Here is a 15,076-nt window from a genome sequence, read left to right as displayed (position 1 = left end):
CACAAGTCCATGAACCGATACAACAGAATCAGCAGGCTCAACAACCATAGTACGCGTCAGGTTTCGCTACGTCCGTCAAAAAGAAGGCTATGACAGCATCTTCTCACAAAAATCGAGAGCCAAGAACATGTAGTGCTTTTTTTTTTTTTTTTTACAAAACTATCAAATCAACCCTCAACTAGCTCTGGCGAATTCAGAAGTCTGAGATAACATACTGAACAGGGCTATGCCAAAGCATAACCAAGCAAAAGTTTTTAAACAAAGCAGGCTACCCGGGAAAATTGACTTCCAGATTGCGCTTCAATTGTTGAACAAGTGTACTAAACGAAAAACTTGTTTTTCAGACAAATGGTTACTGAAAGAAACACTTTTCACAAACAGATGGTTCTTTCAAATCACTGACTACAAGACACGACTGACCACTCGGACAATACAAGCCCATGGTGGTAAATGGTTTATAATCAATAACAAAATTATAAAAAAAAGCTTGCAACGTATTTTTAGGCAGTACAGAATTATCAAAAAAGCAGTATGAACTCTGTAAATGATCAAATTAATTATACAATTTTTTTTTAAATACAAAAAGTTATCGTAAATTGAAAATACCTCTTGTACCAAGTAACTTCAAGTATAAGTTCAACATTTAAATCCTCATGTAGTTTTCGTTTTTCAGCAAAAAAAATCAATCCGAATTTATTTCTGTAGCTTAATCCGTGCCATGCAGCCAATAACATAGCTTCCATCGATCCAATGACTCACGCTACACGTGCACTTAAAATATGCAAGTCATGTGAGTCTCGTTAGAGACCACGTGCAACCCGCGATTCACAGTTCAACTAGCTCATTTGTTCCTTTTACGATTCGCATTTGTTTAGCACCCTAATTTTCAGCATGAGATGTTTATTTGAGTTTCGATGCGTCCCGATTATTAGGGAAACCGTTGTCATTCGCATTTAAATTATCTTAGGACGTAGGCTTTGGCTTTACAACAATGAAGTAAGTAAATAAATAACTTCACTATTTTTTGTGGTCCGCTTGACCAATTAATATCAATCCATTAATTAAGGTTTTAAGTTGAGATAAAAAAGTCAGTGCCACGAGTGGGATTCGAACCCACGACCTTCGGCTTGATACGCCGCTACAATACCACTTGAGCTATCGTGACTTCGATCCCCTCGGGCATCAACTTCCCATCTCAACCAATCAAATAGATTATATGACATTTGAAAAATGGCAAAAAGGTGGGAAAATATAAAAAAGGCTTGGTTGAGATGGGAAGTTGGTGCCCGAGGGGATCGAAGTCACTATAGCTCAAGTGGTAGAGTAGCGGCGTTACAAGCCGAAGGTCGTGGGTTCGAATCCCGCTCGTGACACTGACTTTTTTATCTCAACTTAAAACCGTAATTAATTCTTAGCATGTGTTAACTGGCCTACTTAAAAATTTGTTTAACTTAGGCTTTTTTATATATCATAGAATTATTTCTTTTTTTTATTATTTAGGCTGAAAGAAAATGAGGTGAATGTTCGTACGTATCCAGCGAGTCTTGCGAGTGCAGCATAATAGAGAATCATCTCTTGTAATGCATAAGGAATGAGATGGCCCATTTCCAGGTTGAGAGGAAACGTCGAGAAAACTCAGTTTTCCGGACGATATGTTCCTGATACTAGAAAGGTCCTGGTAAAGAACAAGGTTAAAATTTACAATTCAAAACCTACTCAACTCTCGACATCCACCGCAGTTCCACGGCCTTTAATAAAGGATACATAAGCAGTGGCCATTTAGGACCAACCGTTTCGATTTTTTGAATAAGAAAATGAACACTCGAAGGGAAGTTTGCTTCCAAAATTGAGTTTACGTGAAGAGAGTAGGTTTAAAAATGTCATACGATTTTTACCAAAAAAAATTCTACTCAAACTTTTTAAGAAATAATTTTATTTGTTTGAACGTTTCGACGAATTTATTGACATCCTTTAGCTGGGCTAGTACCAAAAAGACAACAGTTCAGATTCTCTTCAAATTATACAAAACTGTTACAATTATTATATTCACACTACTACTACTAATATAATAATAATAATAAGTTTATTGCACACAAGAAGAAAAAAAGAAAAATTACATATAATTCAAACAAGAAAATAAACTTAATACGGCAAGGTAACCGTCTGCCGGAGCTTGGATTAATTATTGACTAATCCTGTAAAATAAACGTACAAATGCATTAAACTAAATCTATGCTAAGTGTAACATCTATAACAAAATACCAAATCAAAAGGACACAAAACTGAGAATTAAAAATCAATGAGCGGAGCTGAGACCGGAGAAACAGAAACACCAAATATCAAGGGAAAGAACGGGGGCAAAGAAATTGGGAGTAAAAAAGAAGAAGAGAGACACTTACTACTAATTGAGCTTTCAGTTTCGCGTTTATTTAATAGATACTTTTGTACAAAGTGACTACAAGGGGAAATGGCTGGGACATAAATCTGCTTCATTTCCTAAGTACTGTAGGTAAGGACAAACATAAAACAAGTATAACAGTGTTAAAGTCCAGTTGATAGTTATATTAACAATGCTCAGGAAGATAATTACCAGACAATTAATCACACTTGGATACAGATTCAACCAAAGGCGGGCGGACTTCAGACTAAGACTTGGCCGATCACATTCCACGCATAACGCGTAACACTTAGCGCCCTTATTAAAAACCGTAACCAACGGAGTTTAAGCTTATTACATTCATATTTGCATGTATATCACTACAATCACAAGTTTTATATTGTATAGAGTAAGCCCACATAAAACTCATTAATGAGCTCACAAGTTTTTTTATGGTTTATTACACGTGGATCTCTTGGATGAACAAAGCTTCCATTTTTTTATTATGTTTTTCTATTGTAATAATTTTAACATTTTCACAATAAAATTTGCATGTTTCCTTTAAAACATGTAGGGATAAGGCTGAATCCAGAGTCTTTGTTATTTTTGGCAGTGTATTTTTGTACGTATATTCTACAGTGTAAGTATTGCCCTGTTTCTCCATAATATATACCGTTAGAATTGTTATATTGAATACTTTATATACATTTACAAGACCAGATTGATTACCTGTTTCAATTTTATCTTTCAGATTAGAGTAAAACCTGCCTAAAGGGGTAGTTCCATATGCGAGATTTGGATCATCGCAATCTTCAAACGAACTTAATCATAATGGTCATCTACTCAACATTTAAAATAATTTTTTTCAATTAATTAATCTTAAGGTATTGGTTGAAATGATAAAGTTAGAGTCACACGTCGTGGGTTCGAATCCCGCTCGTGACACTAACTTTTTTATCTCAACCTATAACTTACATAAAGATTAATTAATTGAAAGAAGTTATTTGGTCAATCGGACCACGAAATATAATTGATTTAAAATATTTTTATCATTCTGTTGATTTCAATTTGTTTGCTGTTTAATTGCGTCAAGTCAAATCGTAAGGAGGACTTTATGAGAACTGCAGGGAACCAATCTTAATCGGGTGAAAGCAAACATACATTTATTAAAAAACATATATCGATTGTCTGTAAAGGAACAAAACGAGTAATCAATTGCCAAGAGACTTGGGTTCAAACGAAAAGAACGTAACTAGTAGGGCCCCCCATTAATAATTCTTCTGTCGTCTTTGCTTCTCTAGGCGCTTAACGCCCGCTTTCCTGGATAAGATCCTAATTGCCATCCAGTCTCTATTTCCGCCCGACTAAATGGTCTGTAATTGGACGAAATCTTCGGCTTTTTCTTGGTCGGGAATTGAAACTTGGCTCCTTTGGGACGGTCTATCGGATTTCATCGATGACAATTCACGTAGCCCTCAATATATGAACGCCGTTCAATTAAATGCCGTTTCCTTTCTTACTTTTATTCCTTTCTTATTTTATTTCGAAGTATTATTTTGGAAAAAAAAAGTGAAATAATTGACGATAAGTAAACAAAATCTTCGTTTCGGCGACCATCTCGTCCTCAACCTTCCACCATCTAATAACCAACCACTATTTTATACGGTCTCTTCCTACTTTCTGGTTTGCCACAAGATTCCTTATAAATAATTATTCAGAAATCGTGAGATGCGGTTTAGTGTGAAGTAGGTTTCTGAAAAACATTTTCTTTATCGTGCCAACGTTTCGATCTTTATTGAGATCATCTTCAGGACCTGGGATTTACTTACTTTGATTGAATATAAAAAATATATTTTGCATTGTATAATTTCACTTTTTTCCACATCCTACATGTATTTGTTAAATTTAAACACTGTTTGTAAATCGAAGGCCCTGAAGATGATCTCAATAAAGATCGAAACGTTGGCACGATAAAGAAAATGTTTTTCTGAAACCTAAATCTCACCAGACCGCATGTCACGATTTCTGAATATCGACTAACGGCCACTACTCACCACACATTCCTTATAAAGTGGGAATGATGTTTTTTAAATGTGCAGAACAAACAGTATTGTGGAAATCTTTAACATATTTTATAAAGAAATGTTTTAGTTTGTATAGAAACACACCTGATTATATCAATAATCTAGAATCCAAACTTTTCTTAATAGTTTTGCTTACAGTAAAATTAAATTTTTGCTTTATAAATACATGTCTAAGCTTGTCACCTAGTAAGTATCCTAAAATAGTTTTAAGTGAAATAATTAATAGAAAGTTGTTTTGATACAATGATGTAAATAAACTTTGTGAGACGTGTAACTTGAACTTAAGGGATGTATAGCGGGATAAAAATAAATTGTTAATTTAATCAATAACATTAAAACTTTGACGGTTATTGATTATATGCTAAGAGTCGTCATCCACTCGAAACATTTGTGTAGTGTAAGCCAATATGTAAGGTCCGAAATACATACTATAAGTAAAATAAGTTTTGTAATAAAGATTAGAGGAGTTACTCTTCTTAAATAAATATCGTTTAGATTTAAAAAAATGTATGTATTTAAAAATGTGTCCATTGTGTAACCGGGGGCAGGATGAAGATGTTTATTATTTTGTCGCTTTGGGCCCTATCCTAACTGAGTACAGATTACTTTATTTTAATAAATCTATATTGACATATTGTGGAATTTATTGAATCTTTAAGTGGAAGTAACGTTGGTTGTTTAGTTAAACTGTAAGAACGCCAGGCAATACAGATACAACTTAGTAATTGAATTTAACTTCTAAGTAAACGTATACCTAAATAAGTATTTGTTAACGGCTATTTTAAGAAAATGCCCCCAATGTAATTTTAAATGAATTACAATTAATTAAGGTTTTCAGTTGAGATGAAAAAAAGTTAATGGCACGAGCGGGATTCGAACCCACGATCTTCGGCTAGATACGCCGCGGCTCTACCACTTGAGCTATCGTGACCTGGATCCACTCGGACATCAATTTTTCAAGCAGCGGCGTATCTAGCCGAAGATCGTGGGTTCGAATCCCGCTCGTGCCATTAACTTTTTTTCATCTCAACTAAAATCCTTAATTAATTGTAATGTATTAATTGGTCAAGCGGACCACGAAATTAGTGAATTGTAAATTAATGTTTTGTGCACTTAGATCTATCTATATACGTAGTGAAATTTAATTATTTGGCAGTTGATTCTAATTTTATTTTATTTGCATTTCATTATTATTTTACTATCCTTTATTTCTACCAGGATGATTGTTTTGGTTTTTCATTTAAAACAAGCCCTCAGACGGCCTCAGTGAGTATGTCTAGCGTATGGAATAGAGAAAAGAATGTATAATATTGTATTTGTATTTGTTAATAAAGACTTTTATTATATTATATTATTAAAGAAGAAACAATAGAATAAAGTTTAAGAAATCTCTATGACTCTAAAATAGCTGTATTATAAATTAAAATGAGTAATACAAATTTCATACAAATAAAAGCAATAAAGTAAAGAATTCCAATGAAGACAAAAATGTTCATATATCCAAGCCTGCCTTTCATAAGATTGACATGAGCTGGAAGACAGGAGATGTCTTTTATACATAATTAATCATTTATATTAAAACATCATTTGAAAAAAAAATTTAAAAACTAATTTTTTTGCCATAAAATAACACTAAAGAAATTTATACACCATAAGCTAGTTCGTTTATTTAGAAATAAAATATATGCTAACATTCACGGCTATTTTTCAGACTGATGGAAATTCGCATTTTTGCAAGTTTAAGAGGAGGTTACTATAAAACCAATTTTAAATAAGATGAAATTCTTTATTAATGGAATCTTCATTTTTCTGAAATTTTATATTGAAAAAGGCCATTTATGTAAATAAGAAAGAAACTTGGAACCAGCACTGGAAATCCACGCATTTAACATAAACTACTAGACACACTAATTTTAAGCAAGAGCAATGTTTTTAGCTAGTTTTCTAAGTAAGATGTTGGATAAGTTAATTTCACAGAACGCATTTTTATATATATTTATATTTTTTATATCATCAACCTATATTTCTAGTCCACTGGTAGAAAATGGGTCCAGTTATGAATGATTGAAAACTGATTATTTGTAGATCGTGAGATGCGGTCTGGTGTGACGTAGGTTTAGAAAAACATTTTCTTTATTGTGCCAACGTTTCGATCTTTACTGATATCATCTTCAGGGCCTGGGATTTATAAACATTGTTTAAATTATACAAATACATGTAAGATGTGAAAAAATAAATTTCTATCATTGTATAAATTAATTTTTTCACATCTTACATGCATTTGTATAATTTATGTTTATATAAAAACAGATTTTTTTAAACTTGTTTACAGTAACACATATTGTTAAGAGGTTTGAAAGAACTAAGAGCTTGACGCAAGGGTGGCGAAATTTGCTTGGCAATACGACTCACTCAAGAGGTATCGTTGTCGTAGTGAACATGGTAATATCGTACTTCCTATAATATCACGCGTTTTGGCTGGCAAGTAGCACGGCGGCGATATAGTGGACAGTATTTTATTATTATTTGAAAAAGGAGATAATTTTTGTTACTGCTGATTTAGACATTTCGCGTGTAGAGCTGGTGGTAATCTAACTCTATAGAAAAACTCTGGCCAGTGTATTTGAAAGGAAAACTTCGATTCTCAGCTGAAAAAGGCGCCAGATCGTCGAATACAGACGAATGGTCGGACGCAAGAATAAGAGAATTAACGGGATCAAATGAGGTACCCGAAACGTCGTACAGTAGGGGCGACAAGATGCGACACTCAAGCGTTAGGGGCTTGGCGTAGACAAGACTTAGACGTTATTAAAGACTTTGGCCTGGAAAATTGACAATGATGGATCTAAAACGCAAGAAAGTACGGGGCAGGAGTGTTCAGGCATGAAACTAAGTACTAAGAACCCATGGGGCGCCAGTATCTTCCATGCTGAAGCAATTGAGAGATGTATTCAGTTCAACCTGAACAAAGAGAACAAAAACAAGGACACAGCTATCTTGTCAGATAGCCATCAAGACACCAAGCTCAAACATACACTTCTTTCTAAACCCTTATTTCCTACTCCTAAAGTGTCTTTCGTTGGTTTCATTCCTTCCTCTCAGCCCGTTCGCAAATAGTCCTCATACTCAAACAAGTCTCGTTTCTCTCCCTTGCCCATCATTACTGGGATTTCTCAAGGTTCCAGTTTATCTTCCTCCCACTTTTGTTAGTATATTAATCTTCCTAATATTACTAAATACTGCACTATCACCTAACGCGGATGACTTTCAAATCTATGTTTCCCTTTCACTTCATGACCTTCAAATCTCAATCACATGAATACATGAAGATCTAAATGTCATTAGCTCTTGGGCCGTTGAATATGGGCCTCTCAATATCAATAAATCCCAGTCTATAGTGTTTGGATTCCATCCCCTCCTTCAATGTTTAACTCCTGTTCCTCCGCTCTACATTAACAACCATCCGATCTTGCGTTATCCATCTGTTAAAAACCTTGGGATCACCCTTCATCAAACCCTATCCTGGAACGTCACCTTTCCTAAATATCCCGCCGATGTTGCTCCACCCTCCGACACGCAAGCCAACTCTTCCGAATCACTACCCGCAAACTCCTGGGCTCCTCCATTGTGCTTCCCCATTTTGATTATGGCTGGTGAAGTCACCAGCCAGCTTGCAAACAGATTCAAGCGAATCATGAACTGCTTTCACTATTAGCTTTCCCAAGAGATCTCATATGTCTTGCAATGGCTGTTCTCTTCCTATCGCAGGCTTTGCTTTCTAGTTCTTTCCTCTATCAAACTTATTCTTCCCATTCCTCTTCCTGCATTTATAATCGCTTAACCTTTAAGTCTTCTATAGAAACCCACAACACAACAAATCCACCGCTTTCCGCTCCTTCCTTATCTGTTCATATAACCTACGGAATTCCTTACCTAACTCGATTCGCTGTGCCTCAACCCTATCTACGTTTAAATTTCGTTTTTTACTACCTCCTGTCCTTACAATTTAACACGAGGATAGTTAATTTTTCCCCTTTCCGTTTAATTTAAAGTCTCATTTATTACTTTTGCTATTACATTTAAATCTTCATTTATGTATTCATAATGCCAAATTTTGTACCTTTTGTTTTTCAAAGGACCCAAAGCCCTAGAATAAAATTTATTTTCTACTTCTTCTCTTCTTAGAAAGCTATAAACTGATAGTAATAGGTCGAAAATAAGGTTTTATGTGAAAACTCGTGGGACCCAGACCAGCATGTCAGATTATATGAAGAGCCGTACCCATCCTTTAGATATATATCAATTACATGTAGGAAAACTGTCGTTAGGCCATTTACGGTAAAGAGCTGCAATTATAATTGGCCCTAGGCCTGGCCAATTCCGATTTTTCCTCATTTATACGGCGCAAACAACAAGTACTACACCCAGCTGTCACAGAAAAAACAATGCTTAAAAATACATATTTACAATGTAAAATTCTCTACATTCATCAAGCTATTGACTACTTCCTGTCCATTTTGAACGGGGGAGGGGAATGGCTGTCGTGAAGCAGCTTCTCGTACTCGTCCATACTGTTGATTCTTTTAAAATGCAAATGATTGGGAGCGGGATTGGCATTCCGTTCTGTTTTATTGGTTTTAAATTAATTTGGTTATTGTTTTTGTGTTTTTAATTATGCAATATTTGTTTGACTGAATTGGAATTTATTTCGTTTTTAAAAGTTTTTAACTATTCAGTGCATTATTTAATTTTGTATTTTGGCGTTTAGATGCACTTTTATCAATCTTTCAAGATATAAATTTAGACGATTTTTTCCGGACTGTAATTTAATCAGGAGTGCTAATTACACGGAAAAGCTTTACCATATATCTTTGAAATATTGCTCATAATTTCCTTTGATGTTTCCATGAAACATTATTTAAATTTAAACATTTACTGACCGTCGTATTGCAGAACTCTCTGTTTGTATAACAAACCCCCATCAATAAATTTACTTTGAACGTGTACAAATAAAAGCCCGAATCCTTTTCATGTCAGGTCAATTACACGAGCCGAAAGCATTGATTACTTTGAAAGATGGGTTGTTACAGTTAAATTGTTAAAAAATTGCTAATCAATTACATAGTTCCGGTTTTAAATCTGGCTCTAACTTTCAATTTTCATAATTATACGGGCTGTCGTTGAGATGGAAATAGTGTGCTAATGATCCTCGGCATGAAACTTGAGGCTGATTTGTGAAATTTAGCTCACCCTGTTTTGTATACTCCAGTGTTTACAACGGCTTGTTAGCCGTACCGAGAAGAACTGGATGTTTACCATTTTTTGTAAATAAAAAACAATAATTGAAATCACGAGACTGATTGTTTTGTATTACTTCTAAAAAATTATATTTATTCAATTCAATATTAGTTGTTTGTTTATTCTATTACTTTGTACTATAATAATTGTTTCCAAACAGTGTATTTCGAAACAAAAATCACCTATGTACGACCAAGGGAATTGTTTTTAATATATTTTAATTTATTTTTAGCCTATACAGATACATATTACAAATTTGGTCAACGTACGAAGAAAAAGTTAAATATTATTACCTTATATTGGTGAAATTCAATATTATATGGTCTGAAGTCGCAAATGAATGCCATATTTATCCGCTCTCAAAATCAAATGTTACATTTTGTGGTTAATCACTTTGGACGCATTTAAGCAAACAATAAGAATAATTATTCGGAAATCGAGAGATGCGGTCTGGTGTGATGTAGGTTTCAGAAAAACATTTACTTTATCGTGCCAACGTTTCGATCTTTATTGAGATCATCTTCAGGGCCTGGGATTTACAAACATTGTATTGCATTTGTTTTTTACATATTTTTAAAAATATTTTTATTTTTACTCAAAGTGAGTAGAAATACTTTGATTGATTATAAAAAATATTTTTTGCATTGTACAAAGTCACTTTTTTCCACATCCTACATGTATTCGTTAAATTTAAAAAATGTTTGTAAATCCCAGGCCTGAAGATGATCTCAATAAAGGTCGAAACGTTGGCACGATAAAAAAAATGTATTTCTGAAACCTACATCACACAAAACCGCATCTCACGATTTCCGAATAATCATCGACTAACGGTCACTAATCACCACACAAAAATAAGAATAAATGGTGTAGTCGAGATCACGAATATGTCTGTTATGATGTGTATATGTTAAGTAAATAACGATTATTATTAATAATAATGTTTTTAAACAAGAAGACATGAATAAAAACTATTCTATATCATATTTTTCAAAAACTTCAGAAAGTAGATTTGCAAACTAGAAACGTCACCCTTGTACGTATCACCTCTCATCAAATCTAGTACACATCTTCCACACCTTCCTATTTGGTGCTTAAAATCGACAAAATACTTACTTGGAACCCCTCAATCTCGACTACTTAAAACATACGGAAGTGCCAAACAACCAAGTGTTCCAACCTTCAAAGAGGCCAGCTAAGCTACCTACATCGTACAACTTACTTTCCACATAGACAATCAAATCCTATTTGTCCTCGAAACAGCAGAAAACATTTGAATGAAACACCGGACCCCTTGACGAGTAACTTTCATCCCGAAATATAAAATTCATAAAGACAACAAAGTTTCATTTAGTGCTCTAATGCTGATAGAGAATCATAATTATTCTTTATTACTGTAATACCGTTTAAAAGTACCTACACAGATATTGATACAGAATGTTTCAATGTAAACAGCACGCGAGTCTAGCCGGACCCAGTACCGGGTCAACAGTCAATCCTTCATTAAACTGTTAAACTACGGTCTGTTAAACAGACCGTATGTCATCAGTAACCAGAGTACTACATACATTAATTGCTGTCCATTTAAAATAAGCATAATAGAGATTGAAAGAAAACAGGTTAATATGAAATAACTTTTTTTATTTAAAAGAAAACATTTGTAACATAATTTCTCTATTAATCGATTTAAAATCAAAAAATTCCCTTGATTCGGGTTGTTGGCGCTAGATTTCGAAAAATGAAACTTGACGTTAACGACCTTTTAAGTTGATTAAAGGCAAGATGATTTAGGAGAATTTAAACTTATGCCAAAAGTTTTACTTTGCCGTAGCGTTTATAGGTGGATTCGTGTCTGTTAACTGGTCTTGTATCATCTTGGCTATCCCATCCCAGTCCATCAACAACTGCAAACAATATTTACATGAAAGACTCAGAAATACGAAAAGTTAAAGTGGGACATGAATGCTATCTGGAGAAAACAGCGGCTTCTCTTTGCATTATTGCTTCTCATCACGGTATTCGGCGAGTGGTCGACTAGAAATCGCCTGATTTATCACCTGTAAAAGAAATAAGAAAATTCTTTGGAAAGATTCATAATTTTTCCCAGGCTGGATAGGAAGCACGTTATTTTAACTTGTGCTGGGTGGTTTGGATAAAATTCGGTCCCGTAAATCCGGTCTCTCTTTGATCATCGCAATCTCGCGTTGTGGTGAGGCCTTCAATCCAAAAATTGTATAAAAAGTCAATTTTCCCTTCTCACTCTCACGAGACCCTCGGAAAATTCAATTCGAGATTGGAAATCCTGTAAGCTTAGGGAAACTTCTACTTGACTAAAGCCGAAAATTGATCAGACCTACGGTGTTGTCTTTTATACAATGCACCCTTGGAATTCACCCCACCAACTAAGTTACAACAAATTTGTTTAAAGAATTTCTTTCATGGTAACTGTTCTTAACTGATCACTGAAGAGATATTTCATGAAGCTAAGTAAATATAGAAAACTCAGGGTAAAGTAACGCCTCCCTTTTTATCACTGTTCTGTGCTAGAAAAAAATATTTTCATTGGCTGGAAAAGAAAAATCAAGTTTTCCGCGGTATAAATATTTGTTTATTTTAGATATTGCGAGCACATTGGCCCATCCTCAGGAATCAATTTATTATGATTATTTTGTTCAGGCTGCACTCCACAGGGTGGGTGGAAGAAGGTCACTGCTTAGTCAGAACAACACAAATGGCCTCAACTTCAACCAGGTGGTGGGAAGAGGTGTTCGGCTGATGTTTAAAAAACTTAAACGTTCTGGGATTTGTTAAGCGTTGTTTCCATATACATGCCGAATATTGTTCACACCTTTCCTGAATTAGGCCCGAAAGAGAAGACCCTGACATCAACCTGTAGTCGAATTGTCTGGTGATAGACCATCTGTTTTTGAAACCATTCGAAATCATTGCAGTGGTTTCCTCCTCTCCCCTATTTCATTACAGTGTGGATGTTAATTTATTAGCGTGAACGGATGTACTATTAACCAAAGAATATCGTGTACTCTGGGACAGTGTGAATGCTAAGCAGACTAACTTGATTTTCAACTGTATATATTTACTGTGTACTCATTACACAGATGATTTTATCCTTGTCTGCCAAAGTCCTAAGGTAGAGGCAGGCAAGTCATAGGATAGAGGAACGCATAAATCAGTAACGTTAAAGTCTCCAAGCCTAATTGACCTGAGCATAATCTGGCATAAAAATTTAATTACTAGGAAAAATTCAAGAAGGAGATGAAAAGAATGGCGAAAAAGAAGAGAGCTGCCGATGACCGATGCCTACCCAAAATCTATCCACAATATTATTATTCAGAAATCGTGAGATGCGGTCTGGTGTGATGTAGGTTTCAGAAAAACATTTTCTTTATAGTGCCAACGTTTCGATCTTTATTGAGATCATCTTCAGGGTTCAAAGTGTTTGTCTTCTGTGTAATTGTGCCATTCTTGCGTGTCGTGTTGAGAGTGCCCACTGGCACTTGTTCGTGTCAGGCCCTGAAGATGATCTCAATAAAGATCGAAACGTTGGCACTATAAAGAAAATGTTTTTCTGAAACCTACATCACACCAGACCGCATCTCACGATTTCTGAATAATTATCTATTAACGGTCACTAATCACAATACAAAATATTATTATTTAACGAATTTGTAACTGAAGGTGTTGAACAAACGACGGATGTTAGGCATTCTTTTTAGAGGATCTTTTTATGTTTCCAATAGAATGAATCATTTAATTATCCTAGACTGATCCGGCTTTTTGCTTAAAACCGTTAATTAATGCACAAAGCACAAAAAGGCAAAGTCGAGAATCATCACTTTTACTATTGAACACGTTTTATTATTCAAAATACCATTTAAATTTTAGATTAATTTCAATCTTTTGTCTAAGTGAACAATGCTTGGATGATAATTAACGAACCAACAAAGATTAAATAGCTCCATTAGAGCCGACTAATAGATCATAAATCCTACTTTCGACTAAGGGTTGTTAATATAATTACAACACTTACCAATTACGCTAAATTTTCAATCGGTATGAAGCCTTATAGTTCATTTAAGTCAGTCAATTTTTTAAATCTGTTGGTATAATTTTTCTAGAAGAGATCTACTTTAGAGATTATATGTAAAAATAGTACATTACTTTATTTACTTTACATACTGTAAATCGTTTAGCCAATTTTTCTAGGTCCTCTGACAGTTCCGAGTTATTGAGATATCCATATTTATATGTGTTAAAAACTCATTGATCATATGTTTTCAAATAAACTGTAGTGATGCATAAATATATACATTAGAATAATTGTACACCACGGTAAAAGATTTAGTTCCTTGTCTATTCAAGTTACCCAACTATTCACGTTAGTTATAAGTAATTATCAAAGTCAGGTTATATGGTCCATGCTTGCACTATAAAGTGAAATATGGTCTCTTAGGTTTAAAATTTTTACGAAATTTATAAATTAAATAAGGTATCTCTTAAATGTTTATTATTTTATTATCCATGAATGTTGTTCTTTATAAAATACCTACAAACTGAAATTCCAACCAACTCATTATACAAGTAACTTCGATTTTTCAAGCTGAAATTAAAAAAAAAATCTTAAACGAGGTTACACCTACAAAAAATCTTCATAAAATCAGACAATCAAGCGGACCTAAAGCATGATTACATAAACATATCACAACCAAAATAGGAGGAGAATGAACCAAAAACCAGGGACTACATTACAATCAAACAATACCATGGGTGCCAGGGCAAAAACATTGTTGGGAAATTAATAAGCATAGCATTGGGCATTGGAGGGCCTGAATGACTAATTATAGGCCAAGAACTGAACCTATAATCTGAATAAAAAATTAAAGATCTCAGAATGGATCCACAAAGAAAAAGAAGAAATAGACATCTCATGGATCCACAAAGAAAAAGAAGAAATAGACATCTCTAAAGATACCAGACATACTAAACGTATGTATATGAAAATATCAAAAATATTCATAACTTGGGATTAATGCAGTACCTAATATATAACCATCTAACAATATCATGGTGTCAGGGTACAAAGGAATTTTGAGTAATGAACAAGTGGACAAAATAGAGAGAGGAGGATCTGCAATTATAGGCCGAAAACTTATAATCGGATTAATAAAATCAAACATCCTTTGTCTACAAAATGATCCACATAAGAAAAAAGGAGACATGAGCGTACTCTAGAGGCGCAGGACATAGTAAACGCATGGTTATAAAATCACCAGAAACTAGAGCACGCTTGCTAAAGCCCTCA

General features: G+C 34.3%; 1 protein-coding gene, 1 long non-coding RNA gene and 1 other non-coding gene across 17 annotated transcripts in view; 1 reads left to right on the top strand and 2 right to left on the bottom strand.

The window, feature by feature from the left end:
- LOC106674425 (collagen alpha chain CG42342) overlaps positions 1–15,076 on the bottom strand; it is a 384,421-nt gene that overhangs the window by 113,145 nt on the left and 256,200 nt on the right. The window lies entirely within an intron of this gene.
- On the top strand, positions 1,301–1,373 carry Trnav-uac. The gene has a single exon. It is a non-coding gene; the product is annotated as a tRNA-Val (tRNA).
- Positions 11,450–14,033, bottom strand: LOC106674428. Its single transcript, XR_001341521.2, has 3 exons — positions 13,954–14,033; positions 13,805–13,888; positions 11,450–11,813 (listed from the first exon to the last, which is right to left on the bottom strand). It is a non-coding gene; the product is annotated as an uncharacterized LOC106674428 (long non-coding RNA).

Source organism: Cimex lectularius, unplaced genomic scaffold (assembly GCF_000648675.2).
Source record: "Cimex lectularius strain Harlan isolate CLEC.00 unplaced genomic scaffold, Clec_2.1 scaffold65, whole genome shotgun sequence".
Taxonomy (NCBI): domain Eukaryota; kingdom Metazoa; phylum Arthropoda; class Insecta; order Hemiptera; family Cimicidae; genus Cimex; species Cimex lectularius.
This window is presented reverse-complemented; position numbering and strand designations above follow the sequence as displayed.